General features: G+C 40.3%; 1 protein-coding gene across 3 annotated transcripts in view; it reads right to left on the reverse strand.

Annotated features, from left to right (window-relative positions):
* The window catches only part of agbl4 (AGBL carboxypeptidase 4), a 432805-nt gene that overhangs the window by 28993 nt on the left and 376027 nt on the right, over positions 1-27785 (reverse strand). The gene's annotated exons all lie outside the window — the stretch shown is intronic.

The following is a 27785-nucleotide window of genomic DNA, read 5'->3' on the forward strand; positions in this document are numbered from 1 at the left end:
AAAAGGGTGTCGAAGGGAGACAGAGGTGATGTTGTTAATGCACAGAGGTTCTGGTAAACTTAGAAACAACAAGTCTAAAAATTCTGAGACAACCTAAAAAATCATTATGTTGATTAAGTTAGTGTCAGAGTTAGATATACAAGAAGCTTCTTATGGTCCAGTGTGAGAGGCTGGGTCAAAACAAGAGCTGACCTAGCCGTCAGTTTTCAGCCAGACACACATGAATCAAACATCAAACCGACGCACGGCACAGAATATTCAACAGGAAAGTGAATTATACATCTACACAGGTCAGAATCAGCCAGCAACAGGTGTGACCTGATAGAGGTCTTCTTTGAGTTAAGTCGTCAGGTCTGGCCACACACTTCTCTCCTCCTCGATAGTAACTCTTCTTTGTAGGAGATTTTGTTCGGAGGACTTTGGAGAATTTTCTTTTGCGTGTGAGTCAATTTATTGGTTGAGTTTTGCATAAATAAGGGTTAAACAACATTTCACCATAATTGTCAAAACTGAGAACGCTAAAACAAAGCGAGAGGTTTGGGATTTTCCCCTCAATATGATCGACTCCTTCGAATCCTTCAATCACAGGAGAATGAACTAAAGGGTTTTAATGTATTATTTGATACCTGCTGTGAAATGAGGTTAAATTCCAGAGATGGTCTTTTTTGTGTTTGAAGCCACGATCAAAAAGACAGAAAATTCTTTATTCTCAAAGTCAAATTAACTTCCTATTGAAAGAGGTTAAAGGATAGGTTTCACAATTTTCCAAGTCTGTTTTAAAACAATAGTCAGGTGTCCAAATCAACACTGAAACAGGTTTTGTTCACTGTAATGATTCATCCTGTTCATACTAGCCATTAGAGGATCCCCTCTAAATGCGCTTAAAAAGTAAGTGATGGGGAACAATATCCACAATCCTCATTTTGAGTAAGAATGTATTTAAGTTTATCTAAAGAAAATATGAGGCCTAAGCCATCTGAATCAGTCAAATAAAGTGGATATCTTTCACAGTTAGTCTTTTTAGTAAAAAAAAATCCATCTTTGTGTCTCAACGGACAGTATTTTCCTGTTCAGCTGCAGTGGAAAGATCATAACAAAAAGAGGGAATTTGGCATTAAAAAGACTAACTTTGAAATATACAGTAGAAGACTTGAAGCTTCATATTAGCTTCAAGTAAACTTTTAAATATATTTTTGCATGAAAGGAGGCTTGTGGATTTTGTATGAAAGTATCTGCTAATGGCCAGTATGAACAGGAGGAATCATTACAGCAAAAAAAACTGCTGTTCATTTGGGCACCAGACAATTGTTTTAGGACACACTTGAAAACTTGTGAACCTATCCTTTGAATTAACCAGTCATGTCACTGTTGATATTTTGATGATCATTTGCTCATATTCCTAAAATACTATAAAACAGATAAGTTAATAACGTAGAAACAAACAGTCTCTTTTCTGTGTTCTTGGCCCATTTTGAAATCACAGAGGTCAAAATTTTGCTGTTTTCTTGGCCAGTATGTCTCCTCTTATCTGCTGTTGCTAATGGATGAAAGTGATTGTGTGCCTCATTGCTATACACAAACTTAATATCTTATCGATTCTTCCACCCACTTCTGCTGAGCAGAGAAAATGCTAATTAGCAACAGGCTATGCACCTTTCCTTCTCCTTAATTCCAATTTAGCCTCAGAGCAGTGTGTGTGTGTTTCTCTGTGTGTGAGTCTGTGTGTGTGTGTGTGTGTGTGTGTGTGCATGTTTGAGTGGTTAGGGGTCGTAAACAAAAAAAGTGTTGTTCCATTTAACTACTCTCCCTCTGATTTTATTTCGCTTTTCTCTCCCTCTGCCCTTCACAGAGACAAATGGCTTTGCCATTCAGGAGTCTCCGTGGAGCGGGGCAGGCCGTTTGTTGTAAATGTGAGTGCTTGCGGTTTGGTTGGCCGCTGGGTGCTCGGTGGCTGTGAAATTCCATCACTTAGAAATTCTACTTTGGCCTCGACCCCAGGCCACCAAACAGGCTCCTGATGCAGGGATACAGCCCTGCCACACACATATACACACACATTGTACAGTACAAAGCCGCATTTAAGAACAAAAAAAAAAGCATAGGCAGCTATACAGTACACACACAGTCTGTCTCCCTACAGTAAAACCAAGAACCCAGAAAGTTGTGAGCCAAACCAGAGACAGCTGCCAAGGTCCTGACAGTTGGGGAATTCAACCATCGTGGCCATGCTACATTTAGTCTCAGTGCTAGTGTGCCCTTGCTGCTTCATCAAAACAATCTCTTCCAGCAGGCTCCTGGAGCTTACAATGGATCCACTGTTTATCCCACATCGTTGTGTGTGTATGTGTGTGTCACTATGTCTCCTCAGGACTTTCACAAATGCTCCCCAAGTAGTTGTTGTGTTTATGTGCCTATATCTCTGTTCCTCTGTATCTGACTGTGCCCAGCCAAGCATTGTAGCACAAAATTAAGTCCCACAATTCCATAGGCACTCCAATACCCAGAGGGAACCTGCAGGAACCAAATACCATAGCTTGGCTATATGTAACGCTAAATCAGATTTTTTTGGCTTAGGTGTAGGTGACATATAACATGAGGGTTAGGGTCAAGTCACGGTTGAGCCTCAAGAGCACAGCGCTGCAGCAGCATCTCCTGAACTCAAGGTGTCACTAGAGATCAGCAGGCGGAGGGCTGTCACGAGAGGGAGAGAGACAGATCAAGAGAGGGAATGAAAAGTGAAAGACAGAGAGAAAGAAGGGGATTAGACTGAAAGGCAGCTTTGTAAGGTAACAAAAATGATCTAACACTCTTTCCTGGAAAAACTGTACTGAAAAATGTCAAACACAAAAGCTCTGCTCAAGAAAACTAACAATACAACAAAACCAACAAAACTGTCATTTCATTTATATGAGTAGCAAAACTAAAATGCATTTCATTCTATTTGTATAAATATTTCTATTTATTATATAATCTTAATCTTTGAGATTATCTAATTTATCTTAAACTACTTTATGATTATTGGGTTTGTATTATTTATGCATACATTAAGGCTTGTACTAATAATTATTTCCATTATCAGTTGATCTCAGTATTTTTGATTAACTGATTAATTTAGCCTGTTAAATGTCACACAACAGTAAAACATGCCAATCACAATTTCCCAGAGCCCAAGATGACATCTTTGAATCGCTTGTTTTGTTTCACCCACAGTCCAAAACTTAAACACACTCAAATTAAAGTGATATAAAGCTGAAAAAGCAGCAGACACACACATTTGAGAAGCTGGAACCAGCAACTGTTTTGCACTTTTCAACTGATGATCAAAATAGTTGCAGAATAATTGACTAATCGATTAATCAAGTTATCTTGTTAACACTAGCACTTCATTTGGCTGAGTTAAAAATGAATTTGGCCCTGCTGGGTGTGTTTATTTGCTGAAATTGAAGAAACAACATTTTGTGAAATTCTTGATAAGTCAAGAGTGTTAAAAATTGACTAGATGTTTATCTCTTCATGTTGTGTCCATGTCGCTCTGATAGAGCAGCCACACATGCTGGAAAAGAAAATGCAGGTATCTTCTGCTGTGTAATTTTGGAAGAAAACTTTGGAACAAAAACTGTGTGTGGTAATTTAGGAGCAGGAAAAAGATAAGTGCAAAATTAAAAGATGACGAAATATATTCTGTTTAACTTTGCTCATATACATGTGTGAAAGTGATTGATTCTTCTTTTAAAGAATACGTAAAAACAACACCTATTCCTGAGAGGCCTTGTCTCTCAATTATGAAACTCTTTAACTCCACATCATCACAGTCCTCTGTGGATCTGTCACAGCAGCTCAGAGAACATGACTGTAAAAGTATAAGAATTAGAAAGAGAAGGAGAAATAAAATGAGAGAGGGAATGAGCATGTAAGAGGATGGGGGTGTATGCTGGGAGGGTGGAGGCCGGGCAAGGGAGGGGGGAGCTGCGACGATGAGTGAGTGAAAGCGGCAGAAGCAAAATTTATGCCCACACCTCCAAATCAAACTGCTCCCTCAGCATATTTCTCACCTGCCAAAGTCACACGCTGCACTGTACGGCACATTACTGCTCATTCTCTTGCCGCTCGCCGCGAGGAAATAAAAAATTAAAGGATGTCAAACTACGCTCAGCTCTGATAAATATGTAAATTACTGGAGAGAAGAAAAGTGCTTGTGAAAAACAACATAAATCTAATGGATACTGAAGGTCACTGCTGATTGTGCCGGTCAGCTCTTTCTGTGGCAGCAGTCCTGGAGAACTTTAAGTTTAAGCTCATAAGTTGTGACATGATTTAATTAACTGAGGTCTTCTTCATCATTCCTCTTCAGGAGGTACAAAGGAAGCCCTGTCAAGACTTTCTAGAAGCAATGGCATCATGGCATATATTTAAATACATTTACCCACTTAAAAAGTAAATTTGATTTTAGGAGATGGAGGTAGACTTTTTTAAAATATCATTAGTGTCCAAACTTTGTGACATAGAAGGTTGAGGGACAATTTCTAAGACTGGCACTAAACTGCACAGTTACAAATATCTTATTGGACACTAAATAGCTTCTTCGGTTTTATATCAAACCCGATGAAATAAAGAATATCTAAACTCTTTTCAGGGATGGAAAATGTGCCGCAGTATATACAACCCTGCTCCAGCTTATACAGTGATACAATAAAAATACAATGTCATACTGGTCACAGCTTTATACCACATTATACCAGTCTCAACCCAAGGTCTCTCTATATCTCTGTCTCCCCACTCTCTCTGCTCTGTGGGTTTTACACTGTAATAAATTAGCTTCACTTTTCCGTGATGGCAACAAGACACGCTTGGCGCCCTGCTCAGTGCGTCATATCGAGGATGGGCGCGAGCTGTAAATTGTCACTGGCGTTGAATTTATACAGAGCCTTGGGACGAGATGCAGCACCGTGTACTGCCCAGCTGAGTGAGCCCCAACAAGCATCAAAGCTCTGCACCTCTTCACAGCCCCCTCACTCCACCTCCGCTGACACCACCCTCTGCCACCTCAAGGACAAACAGAGAGAGAGGGGAAGGAAGAAAGAAGAAAAAGAGAGACTGAGAGGGATGGGGATATGCGCTGAAGTGCGGAGGGCTCTAAAGTGATAAGAGTTTTATGATGCTGTTTTCTTCCCCAGGAATTGACCAGGTCCCTGACTTTGACTAAATCTTTGTGTGTGTGCATGTGTGTGTGTGTGTGTGTGTAGGTGCTGGAGAGCCTGTGGTGTGTCTCAGATTTATTCAGCTCATCTTATTGCAGGGAGGCAGGGGCACTGCCAAGGCCTCCTCACACATTCATAAAGCATCCCCTGTCACTTCACACGCTACACATAGCACAGCTAAACTCTCAGGAAGGTAGGGAGGGGAGAGGCAGAAAGAGAGAGAGATGCAGTAAAGGGTAGAAAAAGGAAGCCCCTGCATAAACAGCACTAATTGTCATAAAATGGGGCCATTATGTTTTCTGTGAACACCCGAACCCATGGAGAAAGAGGAAGAGAGGATATTTACAGAGACACAGAGGATTGATTGATGAACAGACACAAGACAGTAAGACAGAAAGATACAGTGTGAGGCAGAGGTGAAGAGAGAATAAAGAGAAGCAGAAAACCAACAAATTAACACATGAAACTGCACCAAGTGCTTTCAAATTCTGCCTCCTGCTTTTGATTTTGTACTATACAGTATCTATTTTCTTCTATGGTTCTTATCATTACACTCGACTGTTTAACCATATCACATCTATTCATATATATTCTTATTTTTAACAAGGTGTGATGAGGAGTATAGTAATGTACAGGAGCGTAGCTAGGATGCTAGAAATAAAAAGTTCCCACCCCTCCAAAAAAAAAAGAAAAACAAAAAAGTCTATTCATGTTTGTTTACCCAGTTATTGTTTTAGTTATACTTTATGTATATAATATTTTCCAACTATAATGTTTGTATATTTAATCTCATACTGTGATTTTTGTGTTCTAAATTTTGCCTTGGCATAATATTATTTTTTTGTATTGATTCCTGTGGTTCCTACTGTACAATACACTTAAATTTGAACTTAACTGCAGTTTTAAAACCTTCAGCTTATTAGAATAAAAGTCTAGTTGAGAAATACTGAATACTATGCTTTTGTTGGCCTAAAAGTAGTCAAATATAAATGCATTGAGTATTACAATAGTCAGATCAGCCCCTAAAGTATGCACCATTTGTTAATTGAACCCTGGTAATGCAGCTTTATAGTACAGTGTGTCTTGCATAGTGCATATAATGTAATAATGTGCAAACCATTTGTTGTCTTTTTCCTTGTACAAGGTGCTTTGGTGGAGAGAGCAGCACAAAGTGAGACAGAGGTGTGAGAGTACTGGATGATGGCACTCTGAGGTACCTGTTTGGTTAAGTCACCTCTACCACTGAAGCATCTCATCCCGTCATCTACTCATCTCTACACTCCCTCGCCTCTCTGTACCCGCCTCCCTCCTTCACTTCCTCTCTGTCTCTTTGGCCATCTTGGATTGGTGTGTAGCTGAAGAGAGCAATCAAAAACAGAGATGTGGTGGTCAGAGGTGTGTGTGTGTGTGCGTTTGTGTGTGTGTAAGACAGAGAGAGACAGAGCAGGCCTAGGGAGGGGATTACAATGGCCATGTCGAGACACTCCGATTGGCATCACATCCAGACAGAAAGGGGAGGGACACAGAAGGAGAGAAAAAAATAATATGAAGAGTCATGAAGGGGATGAAAGGTAGAGAGACAGAGAAATAAAAAGAAAGAGAGAGAGAGAGAAGGGCGGGAGCAGAGGAAACCCTTGAGAAGACAGCATGTAAATACGCCAACGGCGGGCCTCTTAAGTGGAGATGAAGAAGCGGCAGGATAAAAAGCTCTGAGCGCTGTGTGATTATGGATCAATTTGCCGCAATCAAGCCCCCTTATGTCTGGTCCCCTGTGAAATGGAGAGATTTCTGCTCCTCAAGGGCAGCCGTGATGACAGTGGAGGTCACAGACGACAAGAGTGACAGAGGGAGACATGCTGATGGGGGAGAGGAGCATCGGAGGGACGGGAGAGAGGGGAGACGTTCTGTCCTAAACAAGGTGTTAGCCGGCCATCAGCATTCTAGCCTGAGCTGAAGGGCTTTCTAATTATGCTGATGGAGAGAGGTGGTAGTGAGATACGGGCCTTTGGCCATAATTGACCATGGAGCAGATTGCCACTACTGCGAGCTCTGGTCCTGTTGGGGTCGCAAATGAGTACTCAGATTGATACACCATGATAAAATGACAAAGTTTCCTGACATGATATTGAGCTAAAGCACCAGAGTTATGTATTACTACCATAAACAGAGCAAAAATTAAAGAGTAACTTAACACTAGGATGAAAAGCACTGTTTCACTGTCATCTCTGGCTAAAAGTTTCTAGTCTGTTTTACCTCTAACTACACCCAGCATCACTGTTGGGTGTGGTCAGAAGTGTGATTTGTTTCACCAGTAAGCACACCCAACAGTGATGTCACAGTGTACTGACACACTGCGGAGTACACTTCCACATCACTGGAGCAAGGCGGGACATAGAAACAAAACAAAAAAAAGTTGGTGTTAAGTTACTCTTTAATGTAGCTTACTACTTTCCTGCAAAGGAAATTCACACATTGTGAGTTGTGCGACAGGCCCAACAGTTCAAATAACCTAAGGCATAGAAAAACCATTAAATATTGTAGGTTTATCAATATGTTACTGTAGGAGAACAATATTAAGATATTAATATTTAATTACCACCAGGAGTTTCATTGCCATCAACTGTAAAAGGTGCTTTAACAGCCAAGGTTGAATGAGCTATTATGTTCTTTTGTGTGCCAGTTTATCAACCTGACCCTGTCAGACATTGACATGTGAGGTTTTAAAGTTTGTTTAGTCAATTTGTCTGAAATAATATGTAATTTAAAGCAAAAACAGAATCAAATATTCTTCAAGTGTTTTTGGGCAAGACTTTGCTCTAAATGTGTGCGTGTGTGTGTGTTTGAATAGGTGACTGAGAGGCAAATTGTTAAGTGCTTTGGATGAAAGTACTATATAAAAGGCAGTTCATGTACTATTTCAATCTAAATTCTGGGGTCCAAAAATGTGGTAATACGTCAGAAAAGGTTAAGACGTCCAGCCTTTCGACCACTGTCAATTGTGCATATATGGGAACCCTTATTCTTTGTCTTGTCTGCAGGGCCAACAACGACTTCAAGCTTTTCCTCAAGCCTTTCAGAATCCGCCCATATCTCTTACATTCACACACTGTTTTAAAGAGCCCTGTAACTGTTGAGAGCAAGTGTGAGAGACAGTTGGCGTGGAGGGCGAGACAGAGATTCACTGAAAGAGAGACAAAGAGGGAGCTCTGTCAAGTATCAAAAGCAATAGGCCCTTTTAGCGATATGATATGGACGTCTTGCACAAAGTCAGAGGCGGGGACTGCTTAGGGTTTCAAGGCATTGGTCACAGGCCTTTCTGAAACCCTGACTTCTCCTCTCTTGCCTTCAGAAAATGATGACAGGAGGAGAGGAACATAAAAAGGAGGGATGGCTGGTCTGTGCGCGGCATGATACAGAATCAGAGGCAGCCAGTAATAGCCTTTTTTGAAGAATGCGCCACTGAACTTTAAGGGCCGTCTTGCTTGAAAGGACAAGTTACAAATAGGAAGAAAGGAGAGGGAGAAATGATTTCCCAGGGATATACCCCCTACTGCGCTGCCCTATCGCAGCAACACAGTAGGAGTGTGTTTGTGTGCGTGTGTGTGTACTGTGCATGACTGTGTATTTGGAGAATGCAATATACTACAGGAAAAAAGGGAAGCACACTACACACGGACAAGCAGATATACAGGACATGAACACCTCCACCTGCACTGGAGCACTAAATGGACAAAGAGGACACAGTTTGTTCTTAAATGTCATTCGGACCACTGTTGCTTTTCAGAGAGAGGCTGCAACTAAAGCCCATCTGACAAACGGAGCAGTCAGGCGGACAAACAGACAGAACTGATGTGTGGTTCTTTATTACTCCGTCTCTTCCTACCTATCAATAATTTCTGAGCCACAACAATACAGCCAGGCTGAGGTAAACAACTGTAGTGCAGCCCGCTTTAATAACTACCGTCACACCTCCCAGCTATGTCTTTCAGTCAATTTTTCTTCCTTTCTATTCTGTTCGATTCTACCTGTTTTCTTGTCTCTCATCTTTTTTTCTCCTCACATCTCTTCGGCAACTGAAAGTTACTGTAGATCACTTTCAGGCTGAGGTGCTGCTCACCAGTCTACACACATGGTCTTACACAGTATACAGACAACTTACATGTGTTTATCTGCGTGCCCCTATGTTTGTGCACTGAAGAACTGTATGTAGTGTGTGTGTGTGTGTGTGTGTGTGTGTGTGTGTGTGTGCGTGTGTGTGGTCATGTGTGCATTGTGGGCATCAGCTCGGTGGCAGCGACAATGTCATTCAGCAGTTTAGTAACAGGCCATTACCTTGTTAATACCAGCCTAATGGACGTTCTGCTATTTTAAAACCACAGTCATGTTCGTGCCATTAACAACCACTTAGTGCTCCATTCAAATCAACAGGCCATCGGGACACACCAAAAACAATAACAAAATAACAAAGACAATGTCATAATATGCTCTGTCAAAAAGCTTGGGTTTTTTTTTTTGTCTGCTTTATTTTATATTTGAAAGAAATGTTTTGTACCATTTCTACACACACAATGTGTGAATGATGTGAGCAACAGAATTAGGGGAAAAAGTAAAAGGGGTTCTGCTACTAAAGTTACTATTCTTCACTCCCAACTGCTGTCTTCCATCTAGCCATCTCTGCTACTACAACTTCTGGCATGTTTGCCCCTGACAGCTGTGTGTCTTATTTAAGGAGCTTCCCTTTGTTCTCCTCAGTTTGCTGGACAGATCTTACATCACAACAAACAGTATGACACGCAGTTAGTGGCACCGTTTTTAACAGCCTATAGTTACTGAAGACTTGCTGGCTTGTTAAGCTCTTCAATAAACGAAAATAAACCAATGCTATCAACAGGAGGAAGAAAGTAGTTTACTCAGTGTTTCTGTGATCTAACATTATACTGAATCCATATGGGTTACTATTGAAAGACAACACCCATTTAAGACTGAAGATAACACAGACTGTGTTTGTGTGAGTGAACACAGTAAATCAGTTAAAATAAATCAATAAAATAAATAAGTTAAATTTGGTTATTTAAATGAAATACAGCAAATATGACAAACTATCAGCTGCAGGTCTTTCTAATTCTGTTTTACCATCTCAAAGAGAATCAGCTTTCTATCAGAATCAGTAGCTTCTCTCTGAAGTCTGAGAGGAAGCGCTGGAAGAAGTCCTGCAACGGAGATGCGGTCCATTTTGATGCATCAATGGTTTATGCAGACTTTGAACTCGGTCGTGGGTATGTTAAGCTCTTTAGTGATTTCCAAAGCTTTCAATTAAATATCAGCTCTTGTACCAGGAATTTCTTCATTCTGTTTTTCAGTCTGATTCTCACACACTTTCCTGTGAGGCTCTTAAAGCCGCCTGTTCTGGGATGCTGGGAAGATTTTCTCTGACTCTTAGCATTTTTAGGACTCATTTAGGATATCAAACATCTGTCATCTTGACTCAGTCTGGTTCATTGACCACCCTGACCTTAAATTGGCATCATAATGTCTTCAAGTCTCAATGACCTTAAACTACTTTCGTGCCACTCGAGACATTCCCTCTGTCGTTCACCCCCGTGGTTGTCAAATAAATTTTGCTTGCTACAGTGAAAAGGAAATTATCATTTTACAGACACTATTTAATGACATTAATGTGTTGCCCTCTAGTAGAAGAAAACCCCACTTTTTACATGTAATTTTCAGAAAACAAAACAAAGTATTGTCTTACATTTGGACTATCAGGAAACCACAACTCTGATCCATATGTTAGCATGATGATTTGATGACAAAAAAAGTCCTTAAAAAAGTCCATTTCAAACATGAAACGTGTATAATAACGGATTAGGCCATCACAACTAAGCTGACCAAGCTGGACTGTGTCTGTTGCAGTCTGGGCCAGTCCTTCCCTGTACAGGAGGCTGCCCTGGCAACTGGCTGACAGTGAAGGCTTGTTAGATGATTTAGTTCACCTGGGCCTGCAAGGCTATAAAAACTGGCCCATGTGGTCATTCGTTGTCTCCCTTCCTTCTGCCGACATCCATCCTGCATCATCTTTTGTTGGTTTTGCACCTTGTTTTACACACCTTGTTGTTTGTTTTATGTTAGCTTTAGTTTTAATAAATTACACTTGTTTTAAGTAAACTCTTGCATGGACTCCCTCCTTGTCACATTCCTGTCTGTGAGAATTGTGATACAGAAGTTAAGGTTTATTTACAACACTCCAGTATATTAAAAAAAAACACAACATATCAGACTTTGTTAGGGCTTGAATGATAAAGTCTCATTTCCATCATTGTCCCTGGAATTTTCACAGAGCTTTAACCATTCAGCAAGATGGGGACAGGAGTTCATTGTCTGACATGAAGAAATATCTGAAAACAGACACCAGTCTTAGACAACTGAATCCCAAGAACAAACAATGGATACACTGTTTTTGGGGATGCACTAAAGGCAAAAGGCAACAAAGACTCACATAACATCATATCATAAGAGACAACAGTTGTGTGACGCAGTGATAAACAAGTGAATCAAAGTCTAGACATGAATGTAATAAGATACCATCATTGCTGACAGACTTCCCATCATGTATTAATTATTACTGCTAACAGTACACATAAGGCTGAAAGATTCCTTTATTCATTCCTCTTCTTTTAACTGTAAATGAAGAGCAAATGCGTTCAAATTGCTTCCATCATTAACATGAAAATCCAAACTACAGGTAAACACCTCATTAAAGAGTAATCACAACCCCAACAGTGAACAATAGAAGCTAATTTCCTTCCCAAACTGAATAGCATCTCAGTTAATTGATATTGATGGAAAATAATTCTGCATTCCATCCCGAGTTGAAGTAACAGCATCTTCAAATATTACAAAAAAGATCCCATTTTACCCACAGGGTAAATTGACAGTTTTTTTGGTTTGCTTCTGTGATTAAAAAAGGTAAAATTCTAAGAGTGATCCATCTCCCTAATCTCTCTGTAAGTTAACTTGAAAGGATTTAAACGCAGCGTAACACCTGCTGTTAATACAACTCTCTGATAAAGCTGACATCAAATGTCTCAGATAAGATCGCCGCTTATCGCTGGAAATTAAATGACTTTTGGAATATCTAAAAAAAAAATGTATTTTTGGAATGTTTTATAACTGCTAAAAGGAAAAAAAACAGATGTAGGGATGCTGGAAAGCGGGAGAAGACAGCCTCTGAATTTAAATGAAACCAGAAAACCCTCATCTTTTAATTATACAAATAGCTCTAAATCAACATAATGATGACGACCTTTGCTGTGTGAGGTGAATACCTACAGAATATAGATATCACAACGTTCGTGGTCCATCCTGTGTGTCTATGGTGGAAATGAAACTTCTACATTTGAAATTAAATGAGCACTGAAATGGTAATTGAGCTCATGACTCCTGTTTGTCTCCGTCTCCTCCCACTCCTGATTGGCTCGCCTGATGCAACAACTGCATGCTGGTTGGTTTAGGATTAACGCGGTTGCCATGACAATGTGCCGGCAGAAGAGCTGTGTTGGAATGGATGCATGTGTGTGTATCTGTATGTGTATGTGTGTATACTTTGTTTGAAGTGGCAGGCCTTTTCAGCAGCTTTGATCAGGGAAATGTTTGTAGTGGGGGCAAACCTGGAGAACAAACAGGACTTCAGAGAGATTAGCGATCTGTGGAACACACACACACACACACACACACACACACACACACACACACACACAAACACACACACACACACACACACACACTTACACACACACACACACACACACACACACACACACAGATAGTCATGTGTTTCCATCACTTCAGAGGACATAACATTGACTGGAGACTTATCCTAAACCTAACCTAACTAACCTAACCTTTTTGTCCCCAAAAGGGAAGCGAGTCCCCACATGTGACTGTGTAAACATATGTCCCCACAATATGAGGAATACCTGGTGCACACACTCACACACACACACACATGCATACGCTGTCTGGAAGTCAGCTTTCCTAATAAAACCAGCCACACATAGACAGACAGCTCCTCAGCTGAAAATTACACTCGTTACACAATCATTCTCATGTGATGAGGCGAAGACGAGGAGGACAAGGAGGGTGGGATATAAGAAGTAGCCATAACTGCTGGCTGACTTTCCTCCAACACATCCTCATAATTAAATGACCACATAGATCGATTGTACCATCCACTCCAGAATGACCCATAGGAGTGTTTTCTAATAAGCCACCTCTATCTGTTACAAATCACTGTTAAAAAAAAATTCTGTTTTATGGTGTGACAATGCTGTAATTAAGGTTTGGATATGTTTAGGCACAAAAAACATTTGGTTAAGGTTGGGGAAAGATCATGGTTTGGGTTATGATGATCACTTGAAATGTGGTGTGGGTTAAAGTGGGTTACTTCTTCCAGGAAGTGAGAGGCGGGAAGTGAACAGCGGTCTCCTGAAGCGACAAAGTCCACTTTTTGCCATCTAGCCATAAACCCAAACCGCCACCTCCGATTATGTGAAATTTGTCACCTTATATTGACGTCATCTGAACTGCATCACTTCTCCGGGTCATAATTACTATGGCTGCTAGATGGCGTCTATCACTCAAACGTAACTATAGGTTGTTTTTACCAGCTGAATTTTTTGACATATTGTCGTTTTTCTTTTGAGGACAGGCTGCATTCTTCTGTTCTTTCCTTCTCGCCTTCAAACCCTTCAGGCTGATGTTTTTGAAGAAACAGACCAAGAACAAGTGATCAAGAGCACAATCTGTTTGTGTGTGTGTGTATGTGTGTGTGTGTGTGTGTATGTGTGTGTTTGTGTCTGTGTCACCCCTGCAGGGCCACTGTAAATCCATCAGTGTTGAGGAGAGGCCAGGTGAGTGCTTTAGGAGCCAAAGTGTGAAACTCAGCCCCTGCGCTCCTCCATCATGCTATACTGAGCAGTATCATGTGTGTCTGTACATCAGTGGTCTGTATGTGTGTGTGTGTGTGTGTGTGTGTGTGTATGAGAGGATGAGTCAAATGTGTGAGCCAGGAGTTGTGATTCAGACAAACACACTGCTGCCGCCCGGGTGGCTCCCAACCCTGACCCAGTCGGACAGCATTGTAGCTATTCTCAGAACCACAAGCACATTAGTCAGTCCCCAAGGTAGGAAGATAAGTCATCCACTAAGGTCACAGAAGGTGTTATGTCTCTCACTGCAAGTACAGTTTGAAGAATGGAGCTACAAGGCCAAAACAAATGGCAATGTGCTCCTCATCTCAGTTCGAGCAATTGGAGAGAGTGGTAAGTCATGTTCCCAACTCCCAAACTAACATGGGGCATCAGAATGATAAAACGTGTCAACATCATGAAGAAATCCATTAAATAATCTCCCTCTGATTGGTCTGTCCTGAGTATGTGTTATATTTCACTTACAGTACAGGTCAGAGGCTCTGGGCACACTGTGTTCAATTTAGAGAAAATTTTATAATGTGCTTAAATCGTCCCCCCTAAAGATGACTGGACTATTTCTTTTGAGATGGCACTGGTAAGTTTGATTGATCTTTATTAATCCTGGGGTGGAAATGTTTTTAATAAAAAAGATTTAGGAGCGTTTTGGACAGGTTTACTCCTTACAATAAATGACAGATGTTCTTTTATTGTCATTTTTCTTAGATCTCATCAAAAATGAAACTCACAACATATAAGTAAGTAGTAAATATTATAAAATTCACTAAGTTCACTTTGCACATAAATAATGTAAAAACTCTACTCTGAGCCCCCTCAGAGTGATGTCTGGTCACTTTTAATGCTAAATACGTTTAGTTTTGTTTCATTTAAAACATAGAAAAATATATTAATTATGCAAGAGTTGTAAAAAACAAAACAAAAACAGATCACAAACTGAGAGAAATCACCACAACAAAACCAGAGACGAGTGCCACATCTAGAGTAATCTGATTTTTCGCCAATCAGAGGGTTCTTTCCCTGTTACCGAAGGAGGCTAGGGGAGGTCGAGAAGCAGGGAAGCGAGGTGGCCTGATCACACCCTGAGAAGTAGGCCCTGAGGGAGCAGATTAGAAAATGGTGATGCAATATTAATTGGTGGTGGTGCGTGCCAGGGAGCGCAGGGTTGTCCGGGGTTTGTCTCCCTAAGGAAAGGCTGTCAGGAGCTGGGAGAGACAGGCGGGATGAGTCCCTGACCTTGTCTGTCAGCTGGTGGAGGAGAGGAGGGCTGGGAAAGGAGACCCCCAGTCCCACTGACACTCAGATCAACACTCTGCCAGTCTACGGCAAGCCTGCAGGGACACATCCCAACAACCAGACAGACAGAATGACAGTGAGAGAGACAGACAAAATGAATGTGATCTCCATAGTGGAACAATAATACCATAAAAATAATGAATAAACTAAAATTTATCTATATTGCACAGAGGGGCCAGCAGTGTGATAAAATACTGTGTTATTAGGAAAAGTTACATAATTACAGTGACGTATCACTTTGCAACAATTGAGAGCTGGGAGGGGAAGTGCAAAGAAAGTGCATAAATGCAAAGAAAATCTGTAAATGAAAATCAAGTTAAGACAGCATATCTATTTGTCTCAACACTTGTCATATTTTACAGAGAAAGAGATGGTAAGTAAAGTGACTTAAAATATTTTTCATGAGTGATTTGAAGGAGGACGTTGAGTCAGTCCATTTTTGACTTAAATCTTGAAGCTGTGCCCGATCGTTGCTGCAACTTTCCAAAACCAACAATCTGGTACATACACGTACTTCATGCCGTGAATGGTCGGCTTTACAGCAGTGGGAATGGAGCCAGGGTTTGAACTTCTCTCTCAAGCTCTCCTTTTTCATTCTTTCATTCTCATTCATGTGAAAAACTGAGTGCAGCATTATGAATGCCTTCCAGGAGAGACTATTTGAAAATGTACACTATTATCCCCGTATTTAAATGATATCACATCTCTGTCCTCTCTATGATGGCCGACTTTTCACTCTGCCCTCCAGTGTGGCTGTTCGGAACAACTATAACTATATGTGGTTGGATAACATGCCGTACGAACCAGTTTTGATTGAGCATAAACTGACCGTAGGGGGTCTGTGGTGTAGAAAGGGGCCAGACTAAGACATAAGACATACAAGAAGAAATACATGAAGAGCAGAGGAACCTAAAATGCCAAATAAACAGAAGTCAGCAAGAGGCAAATGTGTGCACAGGCACAAATACCAACATGAAACTCAACACCTAGACAATTTTAATCTCATGTTCATGCACATGGCTACACACACAGCAAAACAGGAGAGCAACAAGCAAGATCATGACACCAAAAATTTTGATCGCCTTCCTTTTCATGGTGTGAAAACCCGCATTTCAGAGTGGTGACAGTGAGAGAGAGGGAGCGAATGAGGCAACACGAGCATATGGGCAAGAGCCACGTGTCATCTGGGGACACACAAACACTGGACATATGTCAGCTTCAATTAACCCTCTCCCATCTGTCTGTCTCTTTTTCTCTCACTCTTCCTTCCGCTACCAGTATCTCAACTAGGTCAGGCAGTGCAGTAAATCCCTACATACAGGGTGCATAAAAAAACAAAAAAAACACAACACCTGCACAGAGAGAAGAAACTTTGTTTTTCCCCCCTGCGTCACACCAAATGCAAAGTCCAGTTTCTTTTTTCTTTTTCCGCTCTCTTAAACCATCCTCTGTCAAAACAGATCTACTGTATTAAATTATCAATGCTATGGACTTCAATAATTCAGGCTGCCCAGACGTGTGCTATGCTGACAGTGTCATGGAGTTCCCTGACATACTTTTGAGTGTCCCTCCAGAGAGTGTCAAAGTTTCCCTGCTCTGCAGTCAGTGCAAACTCACCATTGCTGTCAAAAGGTTAACAACAGCCAATGAATGTAGAATAGCAAAACCTATAATAGTATTTGCAGCAACATATTATCTTCTGAGTGCACCTTGTATGCACAGCAGTCCTCAGCAAGATAGACCAAAAAATCTTAGCCAGACCAATTAATGCAGGTGCACATGGGATGGATGACAAACAAACGCAGTCTTTTCATGTCTTATGAACCTATTTTGTCTTTTTAACCCAAATTAGATTCACCACCAGGTTACAGCAGCATCGGTATTGCAGGTCCTCCCATCCACGGGCACACAGGCTGTTGATGTGTACGTCAGAGATGGAGTGAAACGTCACACTGTAAAGCTATTTCCTTGAGTCTGACAAACGAGGCCCCGGCTGCGCTCTGGTGTCGGCAGTTACCTATGAAAGAATGCATCAATCCAATTGGCTCTCCTGTCCCGCCTGTCACATTTTCCTTTCCACTTGTGGTGCGCACACACAAACATGCATACAAAAAACATATAAACAGGAATTATGTGTCACAGCTAAGCCACCTCTCTGAGTTCCCACCCTCCGTTTCTCACCAGTCTTTTCTCATCCACCCCCAACACCTTGTGTCAGATCCCTTCCTCTCCTTCTTCCTCTGCCTGTCCTCCCCTCTTCCTTCCCCTCTTCAACTCCATCTGAGATCAACACCTAACTGTGTGCAGGTGCAAGGCTGCTGGCAAACTGTCAGCTTGAGTCTCCTTTACTTACAAACACACACAAACACACACAAACACACACACACACACACACACACACACACACACACACACACACACATACACACACACACACACACACACACACACACACACACACTCACAGCTTGGCTCCAACACAGGCGCTTCCCACTCTGTGAATTGGTCTCCACACAGCGAGGAAGATCACACGCTGACTGTCAACACATAAAGGAAGACTAACAGCGAGTGTGCTAAAGGTTGGAAAACGTTGGCTGGGGATATGGAAGGAAAACAACACAAGAAAAAAATGGACTGAGACTGTCTTTGGGTAAAATACGCAAAATCATTGCTAGTTAAAAAGAGCATTTTAAAATATTAAGGCACTCATGAACAGCCACACTGACAACTTCAACAGTGTGCTGTGAACAAATCTGAAAGACACAGAACACAGTATCAAACACAGAGAGCTGTTATGTTTTCATTCTGTGATCCTTCAACATCTCTCTACATCCCCATAAACGTCAATGACTTAATTTTCCTCCAATAATAAAACTGTACTAAAGATCCAACAAAAACTAAATTTGTTCAGATGATGTAAGAGGACTGTAAATCACTTAACACTCATATGATATTAAAAGAGAAATGAAGGGACAAGTTTAAAAATGAACTGGTTGAATGGATGCCGGGGAAAATTTGTAGTAACTGTTTTGCTGTAACCTACTATATAACAGCTAAATAAGACATTACACCTAATGCAGTAGAAATTTGTGACAGAAATGTATGACAAATTGGACCACAGTTTCAGATTTATGTATTAAGTGTAAAACTAAATTTGATTGTCCTATTCTTTTATATGTATGTACTACTGATTTAATTTTAATTTTACACTACTTAAAGTGAAATTTCCTTTTGAGATGTTTGACTTGACAAGATCTGATTGGGACACATTATCCATTTAAATAAATTAGTGGTCTGGTGTTAGCGTGCAGGCTATATGCTATAGATTAATAATTGTTCATGTTGAGTCGTAGTTGTATGCAATATTTTCACAAATGTAGCTCAGCGTCAAAAAGACAACACTGGAGAAAAAGGTTTAGCAATAGAAAATAGCCAAACGGTATGGAGTAAAATTATGGAAAAACTTTGTGAATAGTGAGGAACATTTTTGTGTGTTTTCTCTGTGAAAAGTTGTGTGCATATTACTGTGCTATATACGTTTTTATTTATACAAACAAAAATATAACCTACACTGCAAAACACTCATGATCTTTTTGAATTAATTGATTTTTCTACAAGTGGTGGGGATAAATTCATTTACGAGCATGTCTCTTCTTAGGATATTTATATCATGCTAGCTTCTGCAGCTTCAGGCACCTGCTGATCCCTCACAGTGTCGCACAGAACAAGAGTGCTCACACACACATGATAAGAATGACCCTTTTCTCTGATTGTGAGAATAGACTAAATAGATAAAATTAAGATTAATATCGCCTTTACTGATTGAAAATGAAAATACCAAAGATTAAAGATATGCTGATATAGTGTTAATGTACTGGCTGGAAGGGTAATTAGGTATAATAAATGAATCCCTGTGTAGCACCAGCACACTCATACACACCCACACACACACACACACACACACACATACTTACATACATAGACCGTGTGGTGACCTCTAGAGCTGTGAACATGGAGTTGGTGTCAGTCTGCATGGCCCAGGGTCATCTGACAGCTCTAAACAAGACTCTCATTAACACCAGGCCATAAAAAGCACCTGCTGGCAGGGTGTTTCTGTGTGTGTGTGTGTGTGTGTGTGTGTGTGTGTGTGTGTGTGTGTGTGTATGTGTGTGTGTGTGTGTGTGTGTGTGTGTGTGTGTGTGTGTGTGTGTGTGTGTGTGTGTGTGTGTGTGTGTGTGTGTGTGTCTTAGCTATGGACTAGGGGTCCAGGTTGACATTGAGGAGGGCAGACAAGTGTAAGTTTTGTCTTCAGCCATGAATCCCATCAGATAGCACAACTGCATAAAGCACTTAGAAATACAGTGATGTCAGGTGTTACAGGTTGATGAGGCGCTTATTAAAAGAAATACACAGTACTGATGTTTGGAAAAATCATTTTGATCATACGAATGGTGTTGCTTGTTTTATCTCTGTGCTAAATATTTAAAGTGGTTTGGTGATGTGTATTATAAAACAGTGATGCACTGTTTCTATCTGTTTGTATCTAGTGGACAGTAATACTTTGCTGCATCTCACTACAGATAAGCTGTGACTTTTAATCTCACCGTAAATACTAAATAAATAAATAAATAAATAAATAAATAAATAAATAAATAAAAATCAGAGCTCAGAGTACAAAAAACTTCCTGCTATTCTGTCATCACACTGATAAAAAAAGTGTTTTTTTTCCATCAAGGTGGTGCAGTCTTTAAGGTGTGCAGTTATTGTGCAGCTGAAGTAGGAAACACTGAGAATGACTATTTTATTGAATCTGAAGATGTGCAGAAAATAAGGAAAATCCTTGGCCTCGTTTAAATGAGCATTTTTGTTTCAGGTAAAATAAACTTAAGAAGATGATTATGAAGTATGGGCTGTGTTTACCTGTCGACAACAGCCTTGACTCTTTCCGATTTACAGTTATGGCCTGAGAAAACAAGAGACCAATATAAAAAACCATAAAGCATTCCTTAGCTTTTCTGTTGACCCATTGATTAAGCACTCTATTTAGTTAATTTAAAATTATGTATGTAAAATATGTGATTCTCTTGTCTTTGGTAGTTGCGGAGTAACCTTAACATTTTTACTTTTAGTTCTACTGGAATAGAATATACCACTGAAGAAAGTTAATACAATGAGTCACATCAAACAAATAATCACATGACTGATTTTGCACCATGTATCCAGTTTATTTTTGAGATGTGTTCAACATTTTGTGTTGATTTGTATCTTGGCATTTAGCTGACACTTAATTCATGGCAACCAACGGATCTAGCAACAGCCAGATAACCTACTTACCTACTGTACCATGGTAATACTCATAATATTTTCTGTATATGTGTGCACACTGCACATGAAAATGTGATTCAGGATGCACATAAGCAACTTCTCCTGGAAAATGTTACCATGTGTTTCCACAGTTTAGTGCTTACCTTGTTTTTATTTTTTTTTTATTTTTTTTCGGGGGGTAGGGGCTGTTTCTAATGAAAATAATGTGACAAAGTAAGTTATTAGAGCGTGAAGCTCTGAGGGATAGTAGAAAATATTGTATTTCACCTTTAGGGGTGCTCAATCAAAACAGTTATAGACACAGATTTTAAAAACAAACAAACATAATCTGAATAAGCTGAATTTGAAAGAGACTGCAAAGTGACAGTTAATCCATGTATTTTTTATGTTGTTTATTCTCTGTCTTTGGTGCAAAAGAATGAGAGGGAGGACAGAGTTTGCAAAGTAGTAATGCTCATCTAATGGGAATACTGACACACATCTATACAGTAGGTGATTTATTAATTTTTAACAGGGGGGATGGCCCAATGAGAGGGTTAGGGTTAGAGACTGCAGGATTATCATATAGGCTCAGCCTAATTCTTGATATTATAATTGCGATTATAATTTTGATTGACTACAAGGCTAAATACATATTTTGTGTAGGCCTATTATTTTACTGGATGTGGAAATCAAGCATTTAAATAATGCTTATTCAAAACACACCATAGTTTTGACGGTATAAACTTTACCTCGAATTATGTAACTGCAACAGCTGAGCACGATGTGGTCAGTGCAGTTTAATGTCCTCAGTAACATTACCCACTCCACTCCCAGGTTATGCCAAACATCTACAGTAAAAACAACATCTGTAGTCATGTCTCCCCTAAAATATTTTGTTACAGAGGTGGCTTGGTCTGGGGGTGTATTTTCAGCAGTACAGACACTACTAAATGAATATAGAAATATTATAGGAATATTATAGAAATACAAGCAGCAGTGTGTCTCTATGATACTCTCAGTCTTCTGTAACTACATGTTGCTATTTGTCACTTTGATCATGAAGGTGACATTACTCTATAGAGTATATAGGCTACAATATAGTGTAGAATTGAATATTTATAGTATATAGTTTAGAGAACATTATAGATCCAAGATGAAACTGACAAAATGATGGGAGTGAGAGAAAAAGGCACAATTACAAATCTGTCTGCTACTTCAGCACCGTGGACAGCGCCATGGATTTATCAATACACATCACAGTCAGGCTACTGATATTTCAGGCCATAGATTCAAACTTGCACAAATCTCAGTAAGATAAAGGATAAATGAGTCAGGCAGACTATTCACCTACACAACCCCTCTGCCCCTGCACTCTCTCTGCTCCTAGGGGATGGAGAGGGGGGATGGCAGGTTAACAAGGGGGATGTATTTTGGTCATTTTGCTAACAAGGGGGATAGCATTCCCCCTCAAACCACCTACGGCATGTATAGGCATATATGGACAGAGAAGGAGTGCACATGCACTTGATTGTGTGTGTGTTAGTGTGTGCGTGTGTGTGTGTGCCAACGCTGCCAGGGTTTGCTAGAAATGGTATAATTTATCACACCTAATTAATTATACTCCAACACCGAGAAGAACTTATCCTTGTCGCTCAATCTGCTCCCCACTATGCCTCCCTCTGTCAGACGACAGGAGGAAAGACCCAGATAAACTCCCGGAGCCTGAAAACACCACAGCTTTTTTGAAGTCTCCCTCTCAGGCTGATTCGCCATGCCTGTTTAGCTGGCTTCACATTACCATTTAAATAAAGAGGCTCGCTAAATGACCAGTGGTACAACATAAAAAGAGAAATTAAATTGTTTTTCTTTCTCACGGCACTTTATTCTTTTCTCTTTCTAGCTCAAGCTCCTCATCATTTTCAATTTGTTTAGTCTGCGGGGATGGTTGATAAAAATGTGCAGAAGAATCCAAATGCAGAACGAACTATTAATCTTTAATTACAAGGTAAATCTAATCTCTTTAATGGATAAGAATGACTCACAAAGCTAAGCAGACTTGAAACAACTCAGGTATGTTAATTTCTTGAGGAGAATTGATTATGATAAACTAAACCAACAACAAACAAGGAAATGGCACGAACAACCACTGGGCATAAACTTTGTTTCTAAACAGACCACATGATTAAAAGGGATAATGTCAAACTAATGAGCTGCTCTGAATAAGTACAACAAGCTAAAAGTAAGTTATCTTGTAACAGCATGATCTACATGCTTTCCTTAAAAACACTTTAAAAGATAAAAAAACCAGTACATAATTAAAACAGAATACCCTGTTTCTTTCAGGTGACAACCTTGTAACTTCTAGTTTGGTGAGTTTTGGGTTGTAAACTTTGCACTACCAATCAACTCAGAGTGCTGGCTGTAAATGATCAAGTGACTGTTAATATGACATACAAATGCATACATTACCATTACCGTTAAACTGATTGTATCATGGTCATGAAGTAGATTGCCAGATTGTCTGAAGGCAGTAGTAGTGAGTGTGTAACTGATATGGACCATCCTGATATGGCAGCAGACTACATACTATTTATGTTACCAGCCTCTTTGCATGAAGTAAGCAACATTTACCGTTTTAACGTAATATGTAAATGATGACACACTAGCTAAGATCAGGCAATTTGATTCACCAACATCAAAAAACGTATGGCTCAGACTGTGATTTCAAAATGGGGAATGAGTCTGTACATAGGTAATTTTTGTGGATCTATATCTTGACATGAATACAGTCAGATTTGTAGATTGCATGAGTGGAAACACACTGCTGACACCCCACTCCCATCATCAAGAAGGTGAGCAGATTGTACCGGACACAGATTGATTGCCCTTGAAATCTAACAAAATTGCTTAGCTTGTAACAAGCTTTATTTACTACATTAAATTATCATTAAAATGCTATTAGTTCAATTAGTTGATTTCCATTTTATACAACACATCTCTGGTGAGAGAGAAGCACAGAGGGAGAGAGGCGTGGGAGACAGAAAGAAAGGAAAAAAGTGTGTGGAGGACAGTGGAGAAAGGAGAGAAGTAAAAGTTAAAGGAGCAAGAAGCAAAGTGAGAGGAGGGAGGAGAAAAGAAGAGAGGATATGTGAGGTGAGTCAGGAAGTAGAGAGGCGACGAGAGCAGTGGGAGATGAATATTAAGCAGCTGTAGTGATTAGGGTGGTGGTGCAGAGTGGCACTGTGACAGTGACATTGGCTGCCATTGGCAGACCCAGCCATGGTGATTCACTGGAACTTGCTTCATTTGGGCCATAATTAGCTTAAATGTTCAGAGAATGAAAAATTCATCATCGCTTTGAATCTTGCTAATTGGGGGAGCCATCTGCATTAATAGAGGCCATTTGGAAGCTCTGTGTTTAAGTACATGTGTGTGTGTGCATACACAGGTATGTATGTGTGCATGTGTGTGTGTGTGTCAATCCAGGGTAAGAAAGCTCAGTTTTGCATCCACTCACCGGAGGGGCTGATGGATTCTAAACCTTACCAGTTTTTATCATTGCACCAGCCAAATAAGCTTCTTAAAAATGATAAGGACCTCTGAATACCGCTGGCAGCAGAGAGAAATTTAACAGCCAGCGTCGAGACTTACCACCATATCTTATCTTACATACAGTTAACTGACAACATGGGGACATGCAGCTGGATGTAGTACAGGGGGGATAGAATTAAGGTATGTACTGCAAGGAACAGGGGAAGGAAAGTCACTGTGGGCTTGATTGGTAGTTCATCAATGTGTGTGAAAAAGATGATTCGACATTATTACTGGCAATGCAGATAATGTAATGGACACACATTTTGCATATGGAAGATTACGTGGAACAGAACTGCTGATAAAGGAAAATAAATCTCTCAGAAATGAGACAGTTAACTGCCTCCAATCAACTAATAGCACGAATAAGATTCAATTAAAAGAGTATAAACTTGACTCTTTTATTACTTTCTAATTATTTTACAATAATAAGAAAGCTTTCCATGCCTTTAAAGGAGAAATAAAGCAGGTTGAGCAAACATCTGTGTGGGTCAAATGGAGACAAAACCAGTGTTTTGTATCAGTCAGATATGGACAAACTAGACAAAATATTTTACATGAGCAATGACAGATTTATCAACAGTCCTGTGAGTGTTTTAGGATGTTAATATCTTCCATTTGATGCTGAATTTCTTGTGTACATGTTTGATACATGTACCATATATTTTACATTCTTGTGCCCTGATAAACCCAACAAACACAATGTGAGGATGCCACAAGCATTTCCTTGCAGTGAGGCTGGAACCAAAACCAGTGTGACAGTGTACATCAGCAAGCCAGCCGGTAGAGACTGAAAGGCCTGCAATCAAGAGCTGAGTGTTAGGTTTAGACTTTTAGTTGGTAGCCAATGTACCATTTAGTTTAGTTCAGCCTGGGAGGCTTTGTTATATAGAGTGTGTTTCATATTCAGTAATAAAACATGCCACTGTGTCCTTCCTCCAAACCCTGTGTGTATGTATGCATTTTGCAGCTCCTGAAAACATCAAACCTTGTTACTCCGTGGTAACATATGCACCCAGCGCAACCTCTCTGAACTTCCCCTTCCAGGAGGCAACAAAAGCTGTTATATTTTCACATTCAAAACAGTAACAATGTCATAAAGAGAATGCATTACTGCCACCTATTATGCGGCGCTACCGTGTGCACCATGTCTGCATGAAAAGCAAAAGGTGGACAAGATGAATCAGACAATGTTCCAAGAAGCTCCATAAAAGCACTGAAATGACCATATTCATTAAGTTGTGTGTGTGACATAAATACAATATGTCTTTCTCTATACTGCAGTGTGTGAGGAGGACAGTGTTTATGCGACAGACAGCGAGGCTGCAGAGCCCAGCCCAGTCTGGACCAGCTCAGCCCAGCCCAGCTCGACCCAGCCGGCACTAATCCATCATCACAACCACTGAATCATCACGCTGCCAATAAAGCCAGGCGGCAATACATTACAGGCATGTGGCAGGCTTTAGTGATAATGACATTGAGAAGTCCCCTTGGGCTGTAGGAAAAGCCTGGCCGCATGACACACTTGCTTACAGAGGCAATAATATATGGAAATGCATCAGTGTGCCAGACAGGGGAGAGGAATGGGGAGATGAGGGAGTGAGTAGAGCTCAGTTTATTCATAAGGAAACAGGGAGGAAATGGCATTCACAATGACCACTTCCTATCAGTTTCCAATGTGAACTCAACCAAATCCAGCATTCAGTGATGGGGCTTATTTTAGATTGAAGCCTCTCCAAACAAGCCATCTTACAAGCAATCTGATATGTCAACACCCCATTTCTGTCTTATCTTGCTCTCATGCAGCTGAGTTGATATTGCAATATTGTTTGGACTTGGGACATGTTAGATATAGCACTGCCAATCATCGGCATGCTGTGTGGCACAGCGGCAGGCCACCAGCAAGGGAACCGAATGAACAAATACGGGACGATGAACTGTTGGTCTCTGCCATCCTGTTATCTTGTGGCCGACACTGAGAACAATCTGCCTGTTAATCCCTCACCTTCACTGCAGATATGCGCTCACACACACAAACACACCAAATTTGAAACACAAAACTGTGTTCAAAGAGTTGTGGATGTAAAGGCGAGCAGGATTGATTTTTGTGGTGGCAGAAGTTGATTACAGAGCCCATGAGGATGGAAAGTTGGCGTCGGATGTGGCGTGAAAAGGCACTGGAACCTTAACAGCTACACTGATTTGTGTATGGTGGAATAAGTTGTCAGAAAAATAACACTAGAGCTCATCTTACTCTGTCTGTCTTTATGGCGTCAGACTCCTGGGTGACATGTTTTAAAAGTAAATCTCTACTATTGTCCAGCAAACTCTAATTTTAATTTTGCATTTAAATTAAGTTTATTGGGTCGCTATGTGCTGAGAAATTTGCATTAGCCTAGGGGTCATGAAGATTTTATGAAACCCATTTAGCACACATGGCCATCAATCTGAAAATAAAAACTCTTTTGACACCCGTTAAGTGGTATTCCAGTAGAAAAAAAAAAACACCTTTAAGTTATAATATAGGTTAGCACGCCTAGTGACCAGATTTAACCCTGATTTTGTGGTTTTAAAATACACAGATTGAGGTGAAAATACCAGCTATGAAAATTAAGTTACTACTCACTCAGAGCCCCTGCAAATTCAGAAAAACTGTCTTAACAACGAACAATAGGGTACAGCTACAATGATTAGTCAGACTTGATTGAAAATGTTGATGTCTGCTGATGGTTTTGGACTTCCTTTGATGCAGGTACCACAATTAAAGAAATGGTTAGATATATTCTCATAAAAATCTCTGCAAAGGTATTTCCCAAAATGTCAGTCTGCTAGGTATAAAGCTACAGCCAGTAGCCGGTTAGCTTAACTTAGCACAAAGGTTGAAAGCAATAGGAAACTGCTAAAATCCAAGAAGTTACTGCTTCCAGCCAAGAAACAGTTTGCCACATAACCGCACATGAAGTGTCAAATTGATGTTTTTACACTTCAACTTTTCTACAGATTTAAAAAAAATAGGTACCCCCCCCCCCCCCCCCCCCCGTTTCTAGTCGTTATGCTAAGCTAAGCTAAGAAGCTGCTGGCAGGAGCTTCATATTCATCCTAGACAGAGTGGTATCTATCTTCTCATCAAACTCTCTGTCCATTAAACACAAAAATACAGTACAGTGGAGGAAGAGGGATCCTTGGTATTGTACAAGTTAGATGTGGCTGTAACCTTAGTTTTCAGTTTCCAACATGAGTCTTGTCTTGAAGATTGTTTCTTTGACAAGAGACGTGCAGCAGGAAAAGACAAAAAAAAGACAACAAGAGGTTTGTGCTGATAGAATAAAAGTCTGGATTTATTTCTGTTTATCTATACATTAAACAGGTGTTCCTGAATGCAGCAAGAGAAAACACAGAACAGGATGCT

This window comes from Thunnus maccoyii, chromosome 7 (assembly GCF_910596095.1).
Source record: "Thunnus maccoyii chromosome 7, fThuMac1.1, whole genome shotgun sequence".
NCBI classification, from domain to species: domain Eukaryota; kingdom Metazoa; phylum Chordata; class Actinopteri; order Scombriformes; family Scombridae; genus Thunnus; species Thunnus maccoyii.